Below are 7,664 nucleotides of genomic sequence, written 5' to 3'. Positions count from 1 at the left end.
TGTATTTGGAGCAAAACAGTTCTTGAAAAACCTGTAAAAAAAAACACTTCCAATATATTTGCTCAATTTCAAACTCCAATATGGCTCAACACAAATCAATGTCCTCAACACAGTTCAAACTCAGTTCAATATCATTTTCAGCAATTTCAAAGATAAAGTGCAAAATAAATAAGTATTTCAAAAGCTGAAATAAGAGAATTATAATATAACATTTTGATAGGCCCAAATAATTTACAACTTTATTTCACAACTGCTCAAGACCAAGTACAATATATACATACAGTACACATACATTATAACAAATTTTCAAAAATATGGTATACTCAATATACCAAGCAGAATCCCAAAAGTATAGTACAAGTAGCCTACTCTGCTGCTTTATCTGTCTGTCTACCTGCGACAGCAATGAAAAAGCAATCGCTGAATAAAATTTACTTAGTGGTGCACAATAACAATTTAAAATGTAGTATATAAAACATTTATTAACAGTTCACAATTCAAATGATTCACAATTTCATGTCACAATTTTCAAAGCTCATATAACACAAATTTGATCAAACAATTGAATAACACAGTGTTGCCAATCAATAACACAACTTAGGTCATAACACAAATTTTTCGAACATGCCGTGTTGTACACCACAACAAGACATACTCACCCCACTAATCGAAATCAATGAGAGAGGTGGCTAGCTAGCTAATGAGCATCCATACTCACCTCAGACTGACAAGTCAAAGAGGGAGGAATATAGTCATACTCACCTCATAAATGGAGGAGGAACATAGTGATATTACCATGCCAAGTGTGGATCAAAAACAATTTCAAATCACAATATTTAAATGTTTCATACAACCCACAAATCGCATTTTATCTCAAAATTTCCATTTACAAAGTAGGCAACACAATAATTTCTAAATAAAATTCCCAAAGCCAAAACAATAAAAAATTATTCATAACTCATTTCTCTAAATAAATTTTCTAGTAAAAACAATGAATATAGAAAGTATTGTGCACAGACCTGGTCTGAATCGCCTCTAGGCATTGATTCAATGTTCCTTATGCTTTTCAATATCCTTTTCAACTGAAACACACAATTTAAAGTGTTTCAGTACTTAGTTAAATTGTTTCTAATAATAAAATCCAATATCTAAATTTTTCTTGGTACTATTCCTTTAATTCATTTCATTAGTCAACGTATAATGTTGACCATTAATACACACTAGGTGAATAAATTTAAATGTTACCAATATGTCACCTTTTATAGTCCTGTAGTGTTGGTATATGTTACCAATCTCATTTTCAAGTGTATTACATTTTATTGCAATTTATCGAATTTCGGTATGCTGTATTGACCTAGCCGGATGACCTAGTTCCCTTAGTTTTCGGGTTATGGTCAGAATTAAAAACTTGTAGGTCTATGTCTTAGTGAACTTTTGCCACAAATTTTAGGTCATTTGGAGTTTACTAGACCAAGTTATGGTCATTTTACTATTTTTGGACAGATTGCACTAAAATGGCAAACTTAGGTCATTTTTAGGTTATTTCCGATTCAGGCAATTTTTATACCGGAACTTGTGTAAGTAGGTTGACTTGCTTATGATCATTTCTGGGTTTTGGTGTCTTCATAAGAGTTGTAGCTCTATGTCTAATCTTTCTTTGGTATAAAATTTAGGTCATTTGAATCTGTTTTGGGTGAGTTATGGCCAAAATACTGACTGCTGTTCAAATGGTAAATTTTCAGGTTTGCAAAGTCACTAATCCGGATTTGGTCAATTCTCATGTCACTTTCTGGACAGAATTTAGGTAGGCTTTCTTCATGAAAGTTGGCATATTTTGTGCCTAGTTTCACCTTCAATTGGCCTCATACCAATTGGAGTCACACACTTAGGGTTATAGGCTCATTTGCATACTGCCATTTACATGCCTTTCAAACACCAATCCAAACACACATTAACCTTGTTATAAGTTCACTTCTCTACCAAATTTTGAATTGGTACTAACCATAATCACTCAACACATCACATTTAGGTCAACTTGGGCAGAATATAACAACTTCACAATACACCAAATGCAATCATAATTCACAAAGTCCAAACCCAATAATATATACACATAAACACTCCTAATTATTACACATAACTTCCATCATTAAATTACACATTTATTCTCTACTAAATCATACACATATGCTGCCATTTTTAGTACCATAATTCAACAACCTTTTTATGAATTTAAACACTTCCAATCTTCATCATGAGGCTACCCAAGTAACACATTCACATCAAACTTTCATTTTCAATTTATAACTTACAATTCAAACTATATACATGGAAATCAACTTCTATACATTTAAGCACCTAAATCAATACCCCAAACTACCATTTACATGAAATAAAAAGCTAAACATGTTGAACTTCCATGGCTACTAAAATGGAACATCACCCTAACTCATCAAACCTCAACATTTCTTTCATAAATCAACTCACCACAACACCCATACAAGCTTTAACCAAGAAAGGATAAAGAAATGGTTACTTACCTCTTATGGACTTCCTCAAAACTCCACTAAATCCCTTCTTTCTTATTCCCAAAGTGCTGCTGCCCAAGGTGTGGTGATCACTTTTAATGAAGAAACCATAACCATTAGAAGCTTGGATCATGGATGCATGGAGGACTTCAAGGTGTGGCCATGGAGTCCCATGCAGGATGAATTCGACTAGTTTGAGAGGAGGTTGAAGATTAACTCATTTCTGTCCATTTTAGCTTTTAGGTGTCCCACAATTCTAAGTTAGTGGAACACTAACCATTATTTAAGATTTAATAATCCAAAGTTTCACAATTCACACATTTTACTTCATTTCTTTTACTATTCCTATAATGCACCACAATTTTAATTTTTATGATATTTTCAAAGTTTAATATCATTTATTTTTAATGGAAATTTAGGTCAAAAGGCAACTCGGGGTGTCAAATGACCACAATGCCCCAATTCGGGTTGTATTCCCGACTTTTCGGTAACCCCGATTTTTATCAGTTTCTCGATTTCCTATTTTTCTCTGTACTAACTAATTAATTTTTTTTTTTGACATTTCCAATGCCATTTGTACTTCAATAGATGTTTATTTAAGTCTTAAAATATTTCCTAGGCTTTCCCGCAGTCTAGAGCTAGTCAACGGTCCACGCCGCAACTTCCCGGTGCGGTTACCCATTGCTATGGTTTTTAGCTCGTTTAACTTAGTTACATTTCATTGCTATTATTTTTCCTTTGTTTTTCTTGTATTTTCCTCAATTGTATTTCATTATTTCATATCTCCTCATTAATATTTAAGTGTAGTTCCAAGCATCCTAACTGTCCGGATAGACACCGGTCATCGAAATAGTAGAACGCACTACTGAATATAGGGGTGTTATAGCAGTGATGAAGGATACTTTCCATATCTTCCTTTGGTATTCATCTTCTTATCAGCCCATCATTACATTTCTTGTACAGTAGAGGTTCCTCCCATATGTAATATCTCACATTATGTAGAAATTTTTTCCTTTGCTGATAAGTCTTGTTTGGACGCAATACCCTACATACAAGAAAATTAACAAAGTCAGCATACCATGGAGTCCTGGAGAATGCTGGTAGTTGCTCATCAGGAAATGAGTCATCAATTGGAAAATCCTCGAAGTCTCTTGTGTACTCCAATTTCAGCCTAGAAAGATGGTCAGCCAATACATTTTCGGATCCCTTTTTATCCTTGATTTCAAGGTTAAATTCTCGCAAGAGTAGAATCCATTGAATCAGCCTTGGTTTTGCTTCATTCTTTTTTAAAAGGTACCAGATGGCAGCATGATCTGTGAAAACGATGCCTTTTGACCCAATTAGGTAAGATCTGAATTTGTCCATTGTAAACACCACCGCTAGGAATTCCTTCACTGTGCTTGCATAATTGATGCGCGTCATCGAGTGTCTTGTTGGCATAATAAATAGCATGGAGCTTTTTATCTTTTCTTTGCCCAAGCACCGCTCCAACTGCAAAGTCACTTGCATCACACATCACCTCAAATGGTAGCTCCTAATCTGGTGGCTGCTTATTGGTGCTAAGATCAGAGCTTCTTTGATCCTGTTAAAAGAAATAAGGCAATTTTTATCAAAATAAAAGGGAACATCTTGACTTAACAGGTTGGTAAGTGGCTTAGATAGTTTGGAAAAATCTTTAATGAATCTTCTGTAGAACCCTACATGTCCCAAAAAGCTTCGCACTCCCTTAACTGATGATGGTGGTGGCATGTTTTCAATGATCTCAATTTTTGCCTTATCAACCTCAATTCCTCTTTCTGATATCAAATGTCCTAGAACTATACATTCTCTAACCATGAGGTGGCATTTTTCCCAATTTAGGACCAAGTTTGATTCTTCACATCTTTGCAACACTTTAGGTAAATTAGCTAGGCAATCATCAAAAGTAGTTCCATAGACAGAAAAATCATCCATAAAAACTTCCATGATATTTTCAATATAATTAGAAAAAATAGCCATCATGCATCTTTGAAAGGTAGCAGGGGCATTACAAAGACCAAAAGGTATTCTCCTATATGTAAATGTTCCATAAGGGCAAGTGAATGTGGTCTTTTCTTAGTCTTCTGGGTGAATAGGAATTTAAAAGAATCCCTAATACCCATCTAGATAACAGAAATAAGAGTGTTTTGCTAACCTTTCTAACATTTGGTTGATGAAAGGGAGAGGAAAATGGTCTTTTCTGGTAGCACTGTTCAATTTCCGATAATCTATGCACATTCGCCAACCAGTGACTACCCTAATAGGGATTAGTTCATTGTTTGCATTTTGGATAATAGTTGTCCCACCCTTCTTAGGAACTACATGTACTAGACTAATCTATTTACTATTAGAAATTGGGTATATGATACCTGCATCTAATAGTTTCAAAATTTCCTTCTTGACTACTTCTTTCATGTTTGGGTTAAGTCTTCTTTAGTGCTCGATAGTAGGTTTACTATTTTCTTCCATGGGTATCCTATACATGCAAATCGAGGGCTTTTTCCCTTTCAGGTCTTCTATTTTATACCCTATGGCCTTATTATGGATCCAAAGCTCTCTTAACAATTTTTTCACTTCTAACTTAGACAGGCTAGCATTGATTATAATAGGATATTTAGAGTTTGAGTCCAGAAATGCATAACTTAGTGAGGAGGGGAGAGGTTTCAGTTCTACCTAATTGTCATTTTCCTGGAGCTTGTCTTTGGGTTGTTCCTCCTTTAACTCTTCCATCTCGGAGGCTTGAGCTAGGAGTAAGGGTGGATGAGCTGCTAGCTGTTGTACACAGGCTGCTATTTCTGTGTCTTCATCATTCACTGTGTGGCTGTGCACAATACATGCTTCAAGAGGATCTTTAGGATGTGTCTTATGAAATTCCTCTTCAACTTGTTTGTCAATTATGTCAACCTTGAAGCATTCATCAGGTTTGAATTTGTGTTTCATTGTGTCGAACAAGTTGAATTCCACTTCTTCTTCTCCTACCTTGAGGGTTAGTCGCCCATTTTTGACGTCTATGATGGCTCTAACGGTTGCCAAGAATGATCTTTCCAAGATGATAGGGATCTGAACATCTTCTTCCATTTCAAGAACAACAAAGTCTACTGGAAAAAAGAATTTACCCACTTTGATGGGGTTGTTCTTAAGTATGCCCACAGGATATTTAACTGATCGATCAGCCAATTGCAGTGAAATTGTCATGGGCTTCAGTTCTTCGATCTCTAACTTTTTGCATATTGATAGGGGCATTAAACTCACACTTGCCCCAAGATCACAGAGGGCTTTGTCTATTTTCTTGTTACCAATGAGGCAAGGTATGGAGAAGCTTTCTGGATCTTTCAACTTTGGAGGCAGCTTGTTTTGCAATATGGCATTGTATTCCTCTATTAGAGCAACTGTCCCATAGTCTTCCAGCTTTCTTTTCTTTGACAGAATTTCCTTAAGAAATTTAGCATAGGATGGCATTTGAGAGAGTGCTTCAGTGAAGGGGATATTGATATAAAGTTTCTGTAAAACTTCTAAAAACTTCCCAAACTGCTTGTCCAATTTGGCTTTCTGAAATCTCTGAGGAAAAGGTAGGGGAGGTTGGTATGGCTCTGGTAACTTTTTTTTCTTCCCTGCTTCCTCTTCCTGATCTTTCTTGGCTTCTCCCTCCTTTTTCTCTACTCGGTTCTCAGATTTTTCTAAGGTCTCATCTATTGGTTCTTTCTCTGATTGTACTAGACTTCTCCCATTCCTCAATGTAACTACCTTACAATGCTCCCTTGGGTTCATCTCTGGTTGACTAGGCAGTTTACCAGCAGCCTTACTTGAAGAACTTGCTTGTTAAGCAATTTGATTCACCAGCATCTTGTTATGGGTAGCAAGTTGGTCCATTTTGGAAGTTAGCTGTTTAATCAATTCATTCTGTTGTTGTTGAACTGCTAGGAAACCTTCCATCATGGATTCCATGGTTATCTTCGGTTCAGGTTGCTGAGGTTGAGGAGGTGGTGGTGACTGTGCAAAGTTTTGGCTTCTGTTCTGAAATCCAGGGGGTGCTGGTGGTTTGCACCCTTGTTGCTTGTTTATTGGCTGGTTCTACTAATTGGACCATGAGAAATTTGGGTGGTTCCTACATCCAGGGTTATAGGTGTTTGAATATGGATTGTTGGGCTGCCACTGGTTGAAGTTTCCTCCATTATTCACATAGTTCATTTGTTCTGTGGAGGGTTCATTAAAGCTATTATATTCTAAATATCCTCCTCCATGGCTATCCTCATATTGACTATTCATCCCTACTGCATTGGCTTGCATTTTATCAAGCCTCCTTATGAGCTGATCAAATTGGGCATTTATCATGCTTAGGGTGTCTACTTCCAAGACTCCTGCTGTTCTCCTTGCATTTCCTCTTTCATTTGACCACTCATAATTATGGTATGCAACCCTCTATAAAAGTTCAAGTGCTTGTATCACTGTTTTCTCCATTAGGTCACCTTTTAGAGCTGAATCAATTATGCTCCTTGTAGAAGGTAGTAACCCATTATAGAAATTTTGTACTAATAGCCAATCCTCTATGCCATGGTGTGGACATTCCCTCTACAGGTCTTTATATCTTTCCCATACATCATAGAGTGATTCTCTTTCCTTTTGTCTGAAAGTGTTGAGCTCAAGTCTCAGTCTTGTAGTCTTTGCAGGTGGAAAATACCTTACTAGAAAAGCTTGTAAGAGGTTTTCCCAAGTGGCCAACGTTCCAGCTGGTTGAGAGAGTAACCACTTCCTTGCTCTGTCTCGAAGGGAGAATGGGAATGCTCTGAGTCTTATGGCTTTATCAAACACTGCATTCATCTTCAATGTGTCACATAGGGCAAGAAAGCACTGGAGGTAATAATATGGATCTTCTGTTGGTGAACCTACAAACTGGGTTTGTTGAATCATTTGAAGCCATGCTAGTTTTAATTCAAAGTTATTGGCTTCCACTGTGGGTCTAGTGACACTGGGTTGAAATCCTTGGACAGATGGAGCTCCGTAGTCTCTCAAGAGTCTTGGTTTGTCATTATTATTGGCCATGGTTGGAATTTCAGGATCTTCTTCATCGTGCTCTTGATGTTTCCTTTCCCTCCTGATGGCTCTCAGAGTTCTGTCTGT

At 36.6% G+C, this 7,664-nt stretch overlaps 1 non-coding gene across 1 annotated transcript; it reads left to right on the top strand.

Moving 5' to 3' along the window:
- The first annotated feature begins 7,092 nt into the window (after nucleotides 1–7,092).
- LOC131176144 (small nucleolar RNA R71) lies at nucleotides 7,093–7,199 on the top strand. The gene has a single exon (XR_009146270.1). It is a non-coding gene; the product is annotated as a small nucleolar RNA R71 (small nucleolar RNA).
- Nucleotides 7,200–7,664: the final 465 nt, after the last annotated feature.

This window comes from Hevea brasiliensis, chromosome 18 (genome assembly GCF_030052815.1).
Source record: "Hevea brasiliensis isolate MT/VB/25A 57/8 chromosome 18, ASM3005281v1, whole genome shotgun sequence".
NCBI classification, from domain to species: Eukaryota; Viridiplantae; Streptophyta; class Magnoliopsida; order Malpighiales; family Euphorbiaceae; genus Hevea; species Hevea brasiliensis.
The sequence above is the reverse complement of the archived record's forward strand: the minus strand, read 5'-3'. Positions and strand labels throughout refer to the sequence as shown.